At 38.2% G+C, this 13702-nt stretch overlaps 1 protein-coding gene across 3 annotated transcripts in view; it reads right to left on the bottom strand.

Annotated features, from left to right (window-relative positions):
* LOC137075700 (RNA-binding motif, single-stranded-interacting protein 1) overlaps positions 1-13702 on the bottom strand; it is a 107410-nt gene that overhangs the window by 67700 nt on the left and 26008 nt on the right. The window lies entirely within an intron of this gene.

Here is a 13702-nt window from a genome sequence, read left to right as displayed (position 1 = left end):
CTAACATGAAGATTGGCTTTTCCTCCTAATCCTTTCCTTACTCCTAAGAAACTGTGTCTTTCTCTGCAGTCATGAGAACCATGTAAACTCAATCATAAGTTTTTAATCATACATTTAGTGCAAAAAGATTCACAATTTTTGATCCAAGAGAAGTATACAGCAACAGATGTGGCTGCTTTGGGACTGTACCATTATGATTCAAAATAAAGCCTAAAGCAGTCAAGTTGCAAAATACTTGATTTAGCGAAAGAAAATTATACCTTTGGAAATAAATTTTATATGCAAAATTTAAACATAGATTTGCTGACATTTCACAGATCTATAAATTAAGTCCATGCAACTACGTACACAGTAACATTAAGATACTTTAAAGTCACCATTAAATATTTTTGTTTTTGTTTTTTGGCTTTTAGTATGAATATGTTTTAGTCTTACTGTTATCTATAAGCTAGTGTGCTCCAAACAATCACAACATTTATATTTAGAAGACTAGAGCATTCACCCTGCACTTCAGCTTCTCAGCAGATTTTCTGTCCAATCAAATGCTCTCTAGAATCCGAAGCCCCGCCCCCTATATTATGAACAGACTCTGAAACTGCGGCTGAAATCGGTTACTTATTCACACTAGTGGTGTTTAAAATAACCGTAGCTTTGATGCATCGTGATGTGGATGTGGATAATTCTGCATCGATGCAGTGATAGTCCATAATCAATTATAGCCTACAAGAATTTGAATTTTTGGGTGAACTATCCATTTAAGTTCTTCACCACAATCTTCTCACGGATGCAATAAAGATATTTTTGGTCACAATAGTGTTGTGGTTTATCATGCATGATTTGCACACATGCTAAATTCAGCAGTTTCTCTGAGTAAGAGGACAAGAATATGAACCGTCTAAAAATGAACTAAAGTATGAACGCAAAGCCCAAGCTCCACGCCAAAAACATCAAGTTAATGTCCCAATCCATATGGAAACGTTCTTTTAATCAAAACCAAAATGTGAGGCACACTGAAAATCTTTGGGAATTTCTGAACAGGCCGCGGATCTGTTGAGGTCAATGCTTTGCTGGCTTCATTCTCTGCACTATAAAAGAGTTCTTGTGTGGTAAAGACATCACTTCCGTCCTGTTTTGTATGGACACAGATGTTCTGAGCTGTGGAGGTCTTCCTGCTCAAGTGCCCTCGCAGTTCAACTGATTATCCCGCTCGCTCTTTTGTGGAAGTAACAAGGAGGAGGAAGCGTTTGGAATCTCTGGTATGCAGCAGTGACACAGTTCACTGGATGAGCTCCAGAAAGCAGAAAACTGTCCTCCAGTGTTCCCATCCTGCCTTTTACTCAACTTCTGCTCCACCATAAAACTAACAGAAAGGTCATTGTGAGAATGCATTTCTTTTGTTTTATCATTTCACATCACATGACCCAAAAACATAGCCTAGAAATCTGGACGCACCCTAGCGGCAGCAAATCTAATATGCCGCGAGTGTCGTCTAGCAACTCTCAATACACTTCTGAGCTGTAAAAACCAAACTCTGGTCGGGCCAATCACATCGTGTATAGAGTCTTAACATAATGACGGCCGAGTTGCGTTTGCGTGCTTCTAGTAAACACCGAAACTGGCGAACGGCGGTCTTTCGAATCAGCTTTGACCGCGACTCTGGAAGACTTGGAGTTAAGCTTTTCTCTGAGAAAAGAACAAAGAACGGCACTGAAGTCATTCTTAAGAAGGGAAGATGTGTTCAGAGTTTTGCCGACCGGATACGGAGAAAGTTTAATCATCAACTAGCTCCGCTTCATGTTGCTCTGGTTGGTTGTAGCGCTATCCTATCGCGTGCAGAGGGAGTTTGAAAGACGGCCGTTTATCCGCCCCTCGGATTGAGCTGTCAATGGTGAGTTTCCAGACCAAACATCTTGATGTGGGTCTGGCTTGTCAGACTACCAAAAACACCTATGAGGAATAAATCTAAAGACTGCATCCGAAAAACTGACTCATTGCCTCACTGCCTCATCAGGCAATGGCTTGTAAACCAGCGTTTGGCAACTCATTTCGGACAGACTTCTAAGGCAGTGTAACAGTTTAATGATCTACAGCCAAATAGAGCGAGCTTTGGTGAGAACTAAACACATATTTAATTACTACATTAGTAATTTCTCGCTAGAAATGACATCAGATTGAAACAGATCAGAATGACAAAATATTGGTTAAAAAAACATATTTACTGACCAGCAAACGCAACTTTCGGAAGCCATCTTTTTTTTCCAGCTCAACTGTCACTGAATGGAAAGCACAGGATTGTGGGATATCAAAGGCAGTGAAGGAAACGCTGCCTTCAAAAATCGATCAGATGAAGGTCTCAGGAGACAGGAAGTGAAGCTAACTTTATCTACTCAATTTCATTTGTATAGCTCAAATAGGAGGCTTCGATCAAATGATCAATTTCTGCTTCATATTCCAAAAGCCCGTTTAAAGACAAGAGGAAATCGTGCTTTGGCTGTGGCCGGCCCTACTCTCTGGAATAAGTTACCCCTCGAAATTAAATTGGCCTCTACTGTATCGTAATTTAAAATCAGGTTAAAAACCTCTCTTTTTAACTTGGCTTTTAATTGATTTTTTTTTTTTTTTTTTTAATGGCTTTTCGGTTTTTATCTGAACTATGATATGATATGATCTTGAATTATGTGATGCTTTATCATTTTATTTTTATTATATGTTTGACCATGTTCAGCACTTTGGTAGGTTCTACCTTGCTTAAAGCGCTTTATAAATAAAGTAACTTGAACTAACTTGAACTTAGATTCGGACATGACTTGATGCCTTCCTGCCTTCAAATGTGACCTCCAAAGGTAGCATTTTTCCGGTTTCGGACGCAGCCATTGTCAGAAATCATGAGACCCATTCAAACCCAACTATAAATTTAATATAATAACAATGATGCAATAATATGTATTTTCGTGCTGTGCGTTTACACCACAAGTGACTTACGCAAATAAATTGCGCTATTCGCACGTAGTTGGACGCTTGAACATTTTGAGTTAACTCGCTTCATTCGTGCATGACATTTCCTTCAAACCATACGCAAATTCGCGTCATGTGAGGGGCTTCTGCCAGGCGGCTCATCTCATTCCGAAATGGCTGACATGGATTGCTTTAAAATACGGTGAATAAGCTCAATTTACCAGCTTTAACTAGCTTGTAGTGTCAATAGGGGTGAATTCAGAGTGATTGGGACACTTTTTCCGAGACATCTCAGTGGCAAAAAGTGTCCCAATCACCCTGAAACCACCCTATGTATAGCTCAAATTGAGTAAAGAGCAATTTTCTTTTCATTTTTTTCTTTTTTACAATTTACCAGATTGTCCGACCTTACTCACTTTCTTCCAAGCAAGATCCTTTCTATTCCTGTTTCTATAAAGTACGCAGATGTATCCTACAGGTCTCCACATATGAGTTTGTCTTCATTGTTGTTACTACTAGAGAGCAAGCTCCTGATTGGTTAACGCAGCACGAAATCCACCAAAGTTCAGATTTTTTAACTCATGCGTTATGGCGTCAAACGCCTGAAACGCACAATTCGCACTGCATCATTCGTGCTGCCTCATTTGTGCGAATGACACCGCAGAATGTCTATTGTTGTCTTTGCATTGACTTAATATGTAAATCACTCATGCTTAATGCTTCCTTCGCATCTGGTGTGAACGCACCAATAGCAACAACGATCGTCCAATATTGATTTTTTTTTATAACCGATACCAATTATTTGCATGTTTATGTGCCCGATAACGTACATATATAATAAAAACACTCTTTAAATACTGTAACTTTGCAATTTATTGGTGAATCTAATATTGCAAAACTGATACCCAAATTGTTGGATAATGCTGTTCTGGTTCAAAATGAAGCCTATATTTTTTAAAGCCCTGATTTTTGTTTTGGTAAAAATGTTATAAAAAAAATATATTAAAAAATAAAGAAAGACCTCATGAAGAACACAGCAAGTTTCTAAAAACAAACATGAACATGTACTGTAAAATGACTTAGCAGAGAAAAGTCATCAAGAAACCAGCTTTAAAAATGATCTGCATTATGTTATTTATATGGAAATGCAAGTTCATATGGTGCATCACAGGCTTGACTTTCATTTGAGTGTAAGCAACTCCAAATCAAGTTAAAATCTCATATAATAGCATACATTGTTTATACGCTATATGAGGCGCATAAGTCAAATTAAATATTGGGAATAATGCCATGGGTTTATTTAGATGAGTATTGCTGTCACGGAGCACTTCTGTCTGTATCTATTAGTAATATTTACACTTTGACTCACATTAAAAGGAACAATTCACCCCAAAATAAAAATGTTTTCATCATTTACTCACCTTCAAGCCACTTGGACCATGTATTATTTTCTTTCTTCCATGATAAAAGCAGTTTATATGATTTTTGTGCTATATTTTGATTTGATATTTTGAGCGTTGTGTGAAAAAGAGGCTGTAATTTAAGTCAGGAAATTCTCAAAACACAGCAAAGATATAAATCACTGTACAAGATTTTGGAAAACACAACTTTAGATTGACATGAGAAGGATTAAATGATGGCAACTTTTTAATTTTCAGGTGAACTATCCCCTTTATAAGGCGCAGTAAGTGATTAAACGACTCCAAATCAACTATTGTTGGTAATTGTTGTGGAAATTTGTCACCAAAACAAACACAAGGATCACAATTCGGCACTCTAGTAAAGTCACGTCACGTTTATATAGCACTTTATACAATATATTGCTTAAAATTAAGCAGCTTAAAACAGTGTTTTTATCAGAAGTATATAATTTTCTACTATAAAGCAGCTCTCCAGCGTGTTCATGTTTTCACTCATGGGTGTCTTGATGTACTGAACAGAGAAATGAACCAAAAAAGATTTCCACGTTAAATTGTCCACCTATTACGTAATCACAGACCAATGGTATTACAATGGTGTTTAGCAGGCAAAGCAAACTTTTCCAAAAAGTTCACTTTGGCAAGTGGTTTCAAACGCCCAAATCAAACTCCAAACCAAATTTGTTTCAGGTTGATTTTGTTCGAAATTATGTCACATCAGTTGTTTTTCAATTTGGGCTTAAAGTATACATATAAATTAGGGTATACATAAGTATAGTTGAAGTATAAGATTAAGGGGATTGCTAAAAGGGGAACCAAAAGAAAAAAGAAAACATATTAGGAGCATGTCTCACTTTTCGGACACACTTTGAGAGCCGATGCTTGAAATGGGTGATGAAGGAGGTTTAGACATTCCAGGCTTATAATAATAAATTATAATAATGCAAATGAGCAAACATGCGAAGATGTCACAAGTATATTGAATGATGAAAGCACGCACTATACGATTCGTCCGGACCTTTGAGACCACACACACACACACACACACACGTAGTGGAATCGGCTTGCCTGTTTATATTCACTTCAGATACGACTGGTATCCGATATCTGTGTTTACATTCATTCCCACCCAAAAGGATTGTCAGAGATTGCTTTACTATGCACATGAACTATAAACTTCTGGTTTTGAATGGTTGTATCAATACAATTATTTATATAATTCATGCCGGGTGGCCATGATTATTTGCCAGTATGGACGAGAAAACAGGTGTCAATGACAGGAAAATCATTTTTGTTTGTTATTTTATCACGCCTACAGCTCGTTACAATTCTGAAGTGAAATAATGTAGCGCTGCAGAATATGAGAGAGAGAATAATGAACGAGAGAGAGAGAGAGAGAGAGAGAGAGAGAGAGAGAGAGAGAGAGAGAGAGAGAGAGAGAGAGAGAGAGAGAGAGAGAGAGAGAGAGAGAGAAATAGCCTTAATGGTGCAGATTATGGTCTACAGCAAAGTTATCACCTCATTCCTGAGAAATATGACTTATTTTTAGAGGTTGAAAACCAGCTCCTGAATGTGTGTGTCCAAAATGTATTTCCTTTTATCAAGTTTCCACCTCAATAAAAAAAAGCTACAAATGAGCACATAGAAGCCCATCTGCTTCATAAACGGATCGCTGCATCAGATCCTGTGCATATTCTGGTGCTTACATGTGTGTAACAAATTTTCCGAAAGGTGTCAGATGTGAGTACAAAAAATTTGATTTTTTTGTGCCAGTGTAAATGAAGCCCTAGTTTCACAGTGAGATGAGACCTCATGGAGACTCGCGAGATCAAACGTGACGTGAGAAGAAAAACAAACAGAAGACGATTGACATCATCAGCTGGATCTCCTGGCGTAAGTTTTGTTTTACGAAAAGAAAAACACAGGAGAAAAAAGGAATATGGGGAATCTTCATTCTCAGTACTTCACTTATGTGGCATGTTTGCGGCTGCCAAGTTTCTATCTTATTGGTGAAACTGGCAAATATTCGGAAGATTCGGAAATATCAAACATATTTGATATTTAGGATTTGGAATAGTGTGGGCTCTGACGTGATCGGGAGCAGTAAAATAATCGCAATGACACACCGCAACTGAGGATTTTTTTGGACAAAAAGTAGCTTGAGACAAGCATTGAATCAGGCCACACCTCCAAACGCTAGAGGGTGCAAATCGGGCTCAAAACCGACTTAAAATCTTCACAGCCTTAGTTCTGAGAATCAGCAAACCAATGTTACTCAGGTATTTTGAATAAATAACCGCTTCGTATAATATTATTGCGCGTCTTGCCTGATCATAACCTATCTTTTTAAAATTACATTCCCCTGCCTTCCCCTCTTAAGTATTTTCTCTGCCATCTCGTTTTGCTAATGTCCGTCTTGTGCACTGAGCTCTCTCTCCTCCCCCATCATGAGTGGACACGCCCCTTACTGCTGATTGGCTACAAGTGCATTTTGGTGCTCGGTTTGATCCGCCTTTGTACAGCGTTTTTCATAAATGGCCCCACGAAAGCAGGGACAACAGTGAAAATGCCCAATATTGGCAGGCGCTGAAAAGCACAGATCTGAGCTCTATGAAATCCAGAGCTGAACAAAATATCATTTCATTAAAGGTCTCCACAACAAAGACAGCATTTAGGGGTCAGGACTGAGTCAATGTCCTATTGAAATGGCCTGGCAACCCTTTGGCCGCTCTTTCTGCCATTGTCTAATGCAGCTGCATAAAGACTGGATAAATAAGACAAGGTCGAGTTTAAAAAGAAGGCGGTGGATTATTAAAGGTCACCAGCAACACTAAATCAGCCTTGATATGGATTCCTTCAACACTACTGATACTGAACATTTAAAAGGGCAATGAGAGTTTCTCTTTCTATCAGTGGCATGTTTTGACTTATGAAATTAGGCAGCAAATTCTCTGTGTGTTCAGGTCCGATTTAAATACATGGTTGCATTGTTTCAAGTTTAAAGGCAAAAGGAACAACACAATCAACACAACACAATGTGAACTTTACACAATCAACAAGCAAACAATATTATGTATTTCATTATTCAATATTATCTCAATATTATGTAAGTCACACCAAAGATATTTCTTAAGTTTAAAATAAGTTTAAAGCATTTCTTACATTAAATAATTTTGCACAGTACTAGTAAAAAGCACATTCTGGCACTCTTAGCCTGTATGTCTCCATTTATGTCATGCTTATAAAGCTTTATAACATTTTAACAAGCTAAACGAAGGGTTAATTTCTTGGTAATTAAAATACTACACTGTAAACCCTAACACTCAACATAATTGGGTTGAATTGAGCCAACTCAAATAAAACAAGTTCAATCAAATTAACTTTTGTAAATATTTTGAACTTTCTTTTTCTTTTGAGGTCACATAACTGTTGTGAAACTATTGTTTCATTGTTTTGAGTTTTATTTCTTTTAAATTAGACTAACTTAAATTTCACTAAAACTGGGCTGGTATTTCAACTACCGAGCATGCTTTGCCATGACACTCAAAAGAGAGAGTAAATGTTGAAATTAAGTGTTATATGTATAATGTTTTTGTGCAAGATTAATGTTAAGGTGGAGATTTAGTAGTGTTCAATGTTTTAGTTTAGAAGAGTTTCTATTATGTTGGGTTTTTTAGGCGGTTACCATCATAGTGACGCGTGGAGCATGAACTTAGTCTAAGAACAGATACATGTTAAAGGTTAACTAAAAACCCTGATCACAACCTAACTCCACCCACTGGCAATATTTGAAAAATGCTTGAAAAGTGGGGCGAGCTCAGCGGAGACAGAGAGGGGATGAACCGAGGGCGGGGCTGAGCACAGTGACAGATTGATTGACAGCTGTCTTAACTCCCTATATACGCCAACACCAGGGATGGAAATTAACTTTTTTGTCCACCGGCCACAGTGGCTGGTGGATTTCAAAATCTACCAGCCACTCAATGTTTTAACCAGCCACTTTCTTGTTTATAACCGACAATGTGTAACTGCACGTGAAAATTAATACTACAAGCTCTACAATACTTAAGCTGTTTATTTAATCTCAAATCTCAATGAAATACTGAAATGTTTTTCTTTCTCTCTAATACACACACAAACCATGAACTGATATACATTTCATTAAATGAGTAGGGCTCTGTGTGCTCTTTTTTTTTTTTTTTTACCTGGATGTGACATTTGGATGATTTGTGGTCTTTTATGGCTTCCAGTTTTAGGTTTTTAGTACCAACAATGAAACTACTAGTTTTGGCATCTCCTGAAGCGTGTTGACGACATAGATAGCAGAACATTGTCAGTAGGGATGCACCGAAATAAAAATTATTGGCTGAAACCGAAGCACTAAAAGAAATTATGCCAATTATCCATTGCATTTATGGCTAATGCTATGACTGTGATTCATTATTTGAAACTTTAATATTAATTAATGAAATTGCAATGCCTTGATTTTTAGTAAAGTTACAATTACAAATTATGCAAATATTTACTTAGTGCAACTGCATATTTAACTGTTTAAATGAAAGATTAATCCTTAATAAACTTACAAAAGCTATTCAATCAAGAGCAGTGAGTGATGTCCTTTTGTTTGACATTAAACAGAGTAAAGGCGACTTCCCCTTTAAGCCCTAATAGAAGGATATGCGTCATCTTTCTCGACTGTATAAAGTCCTCTTAAGGCATATTCAGACTATGTCTGCTAGAATACTCATCAAGATGGACATGTTGGCATACTTTTTGTGTGAGTTGGTCCGTTTAAGCACAAGACTCGAAAGATAACTCAATATTTGCGCGCTGTGAGACGAGTGCGCGCTTCCGGATGACAGTGACGGACCTTCTCTCAGCGCGAGCGCGAGTTCTTATTCGCGTCTTCTGGCACTACATCCGGGTAATGACGGTGAAAACGACTGGTCATATTCGGACATACGGCCGCACTCGCATGCACTGAACACAGTTTATAAAGAGGGGAAACAGTATGCTATTTTTATTTACCCGCCACGGTGGCCGGTAGGTGAAGCGAGATTACCCGCCACAACTCAAAATCACCCGCATTTGGCTGGTGGCGGGTGCTAATTTCCATCCCTGGCCAACACGATACAGTATTGTTGTTCTTTACCACAACAACCTTTGAAAGTGTGTCTCATGTCTGAGATTTCAAAGTATCTGTACACATGAGGGGAGGCAAAAATATCACAAGAAAGCCTGACCACTGCATTATTTAAAGGAAGTGTATGTAAGATTGTGGCAAAACTGGTACTGCAATCACTTTCAAATGACTGTAGAGCGGTGTATCCCCCTCCCCCTCCCCCTGACTCAGGGTTGCCAGATACGCTGCAGGATCAGCAGGAACATTTGTAGCTGCTGCTGTGGTAACTAGAGCAGATCTGGCAACCCGGACACAGAAACACTACTGACTTCATGATTGGTCGATAGGTGGAGGGCGGAGCTTAGGGGCAAAAGACAACATGTCAACATCAACTTCAGTCGAGGGCTGCAACAACAACTTTTAAATGATAATAATTAATTGAAATACATTTCTTACATACAGTTCCTTTAACTGTATTTTATTCATTATAATGTTGATAGCAAGTGTCAAGTAAGTTTCATTCATAATGTTTCTACTTCATGTAAGATGAGAAGTTAATACTGGAGTGAAGCCGTTGAATGTGATCGATGCGGGAAAACATTATGGGTGTGGTGAGCTCGTGCCAGGGTTAGTGAGCCATTGGGAGAACCAACACGTCACGATGACCTACAGCGTCCAATAGGGAAATTAAACTGGAGTAGCCACCGTTCAACCTTAAGAGGGCAGCACTTGTTTTTACACCATATATTGTAGAATTAACACAATTTATACCAGGGGTGGGGAACGTTGATCCAGAAGGGCCACTCTCTTGCAGAGTTTAGCTCCAACCCTAATCAAAAACACCTGAAGCTAATCAAGGTCTTCAGGATTACTAAAGTTACAGGCAGGTGAGTGGTTTTTTTTCAGGGTTGGAGCTAAACTCTGTAAAGCCCCTTTCACACTGCACGTCGGACCCGCAATATTCCCGGAACATTGCCGGGTCGCCTTCTGTGTGAAAGCAACCACGTCCCGGGATTGATTACCGAATTCGACCCGGGTTGGGGACCTAGTAATATTGCGGTATTCGACCCGGGACGAGCGCTGTGTGAACAAAAGCCGAAACTAATGCCGCAACGTGTACGTAGTTATCGTGCGACTCCTAGAGCTTGTTTTTTCAATAATACAACCCTGCAGTGCCAGAAGAGCTAGTCGGTGTTTTAAACGCAGAGAGTGTTCGTATACAAAAGAAACTAAAATTAAACAAGCAGAAATGAGCGCAAACTGGACACAAGTCGAGACCACGGAGCTCCTTACTATCCGCGCTGAAGCTGAGATCGCTCGCCATTATACGTCACATCAGGATGTCACGTGTCAACTCGACCCGGGACCGTTACGGGTTGTGTGTGAAAGCGCACATATTACGGTATTTCGCTGGCAGTGTGAATGGACCAAATCTAGAGGCCCGGGAACAAATGCCGGGTCGCATTATCCGTGTATTTGCCGGAATCGCAGTGTGAAAGGGGCTTAAGAGAGAAGCCCTTCTGGATCAACATTCCCCATCCCTGCTTTATACCCAAATGTCAAAACATTTACTTAATTCATTGAACAGCTCTAAAAAAAAACAGTCTTGCAGATCATTAACTAAAAAAATGTTTTCGAGTTTATTTACCCTTTAAATGTACTTTATTTGCTGTCTTCATTTAGCAAGTGCTATGCTAATGCTACCAAAGCATTGTACAACCAATTGGTAAGGTGAAATTTACTGAATTAGTTAAAGCTAGTCAACTTTCCACTACTAAAAATGTGAGATTACATGATATTTTTAAGTTAAATATGAATTAGCTTACACAAATGTTTAAAGTTAAGAGCAATTGAAGTGTATGAGTACAACAACAAACGTTCTGCTTACTTAAACTTTACATTTCTTATCTTTTTTCACATTTGATGTAACTGATTGCCTGGAGTATTGCCAACTTATTCAGGTTTACAGTGTATACAATATGACATTACATAATTTAGCTTTTGCTTTGTTCGTGTACTGCTGATTCTCAGTCAGTTTTTCTTTTCTGAGAAGGCACTGCCTCTCTGGCCTTGGAGAAAACGCCCCTAGTTTCTACTTAGGATGAAAATAAACTCGTCATCCTGTAAAGCACAATGACTTTATGCTATTAGACAAGTGTTCTGAGAGGATACACTGGAAAACAGCACAGTTAGTCACGTTGCCGGTCAAGCGGGAAGTCCTTGAAGCGTGCTAATCTCTTTAAACGCTCGCAGGATGAATAGTTTAACAGCATCACATTTTGACATCCTACTCATGTAAAATAAAGTAGCTCTTCCTGTTGACTACTTCCTGTCAGACACATGTCTGTATTTTTTTCTTCGAATTAATAAATAGCACAACACACCCTTTCTAAGGAAACAGTCGTTCAGGACAAGACCTCAAAAACGAAACAAGAGCGCTCATCTGATCTGTGCATTGGAGAGACCGCCGTGCAAACAGGAAATGAGGCACAAATAGGGACTAGAAGTGGACAAAGAACATCTTTGAGGACGAGAAGCCATGTTTCCCCTCGAAGGTCCTCCGTCCTGACTGAAACCCACACATTCCCAGAGTGGAACGGGCTTTTCTTAGGAACTCAAAGCTTGTTTGTATCTCGCATCTGTTTGACCATTCAGCTCAGCGGGGAGAGACTGGCTCCTTATCAGGGAACCGCAGACCTAGTCAGCCCATCATATCCGTGCTGGAAATACGCTGAACTTCCAGTAACCGCCCTCACCGTGCGAGAGATCCCGCTCGGCTGCTAAACGGGCCTATGAATATCTCATGTAAGAAAAGTATCTACACATGACGGGCGGCAAAAATATCACAAGAAAAGCCTGACTGATTATATTCATAATCCTCTTGAGTGACTACCAAGTCCTTCCTCCTTCTCCTTCCTCTTCTATAAAGAGGTCAATCTCTTAAATCAAATTTCATCATTAGGAGATGCAATATAAGCGAAACGAGGCTTCCGCAGATGCTGCAACTGCAAACAGCGACGCTATCTAATCCCAACATGATGTGCTGATGTGACAAGGTCACCTAAACCCATCCATGAATCGCATGACACACACCTGAGCCCAAAACCAATAATAATAATAAAAACTTAAATTAAAGGTTTTATTTTAATTTTTAGCCGACATTCTTATTACTGTAATGCAGACATTTTACTTTTTAGCTTCTTCACAATTCCCATTATTCGTAATTGTGATTAATGTGATATATTACTGATATATTGATGTTTAAATGCATTACAGTGAAATAAATTTAATTTAAATAAGTTACGATAAAATACTAAAAATTTCAGTTTTACAATATCAATATCCAAAATAAATATTAAATAAAAAAAACTTGAATGAAATAAAGTTTTTTACAATTTAAATATAAAATGTTTTTTAAATTTTTTACAATTTAAATATACACGATAAAGAACATGTCCAAGTCATATTTCAGGTGTATTTCTTGATTTTGCATAAGGCAAATGACATTTTTTTCATGGTAATTAAGCACATTTCCCTCTCAAATTTGTATTACTTTATGCCCAAAACAAATTTATATATTTATATATTAAAACAAAACATATATGAATGAATATATTATGAATATATATGTATATGCATATGTGTATATACACACTGTCACACACATACAGTATATTATATAAACACAAACAATTGTTATATTAACAGCCCACACACACACACACACACACACACACACACACACACACACACACACACACACACACACACACACACACACACACACACACACACACACACACACACACACACACACACACACACATATTTCGAAATTCAGAAAAACACAACTGAAGTATGATTTGGACATGGTTAGACAGGTTTTACCCAAAGTAACTTTACTTTAAAGAACATATAACTACGAAGGCCACAATTAAAATCAAATAAGATATTTCTTGTTATGTGACATTCTCACTGTGAGACCAGAATTTGAAATAGCATTTTCAACAACTGATGGATTCATACATTCATCTTGCACGGTCTCATCATCAAATTATTTATGCAAAATATACAATTAAGGCTGAAATATGATTTGGACATGGTCAAGATGGTACATGTGAATGAATGGGGTAAGATGAGAAAAGGCTTTTATGAACAGTGTCATATGAAAGCACACAAGGTGCATTCAATTCAGCACTGTGACTTT

This window comes from Pseudorasbora parva, chromosome 5, assembly GCF_024679245.1.
Source record: "Pseudorasbora parva isolate DD20220531a chromosome 5, ASM2467924v1, whole genome shotgun sequence".
NCBI classification, from domain to species: Eukaryota; Metazoa; Chordata; class Actinopteri; order Cypriniformes; family Gobionidae; genus Pseudorasbora; species Pseudorasbora parva.
The sequence above is the reverse complement of the archived record's forward strand: the minus strand, read 5'-3'. Positions and strand labels throughout refer to the sequence as shown.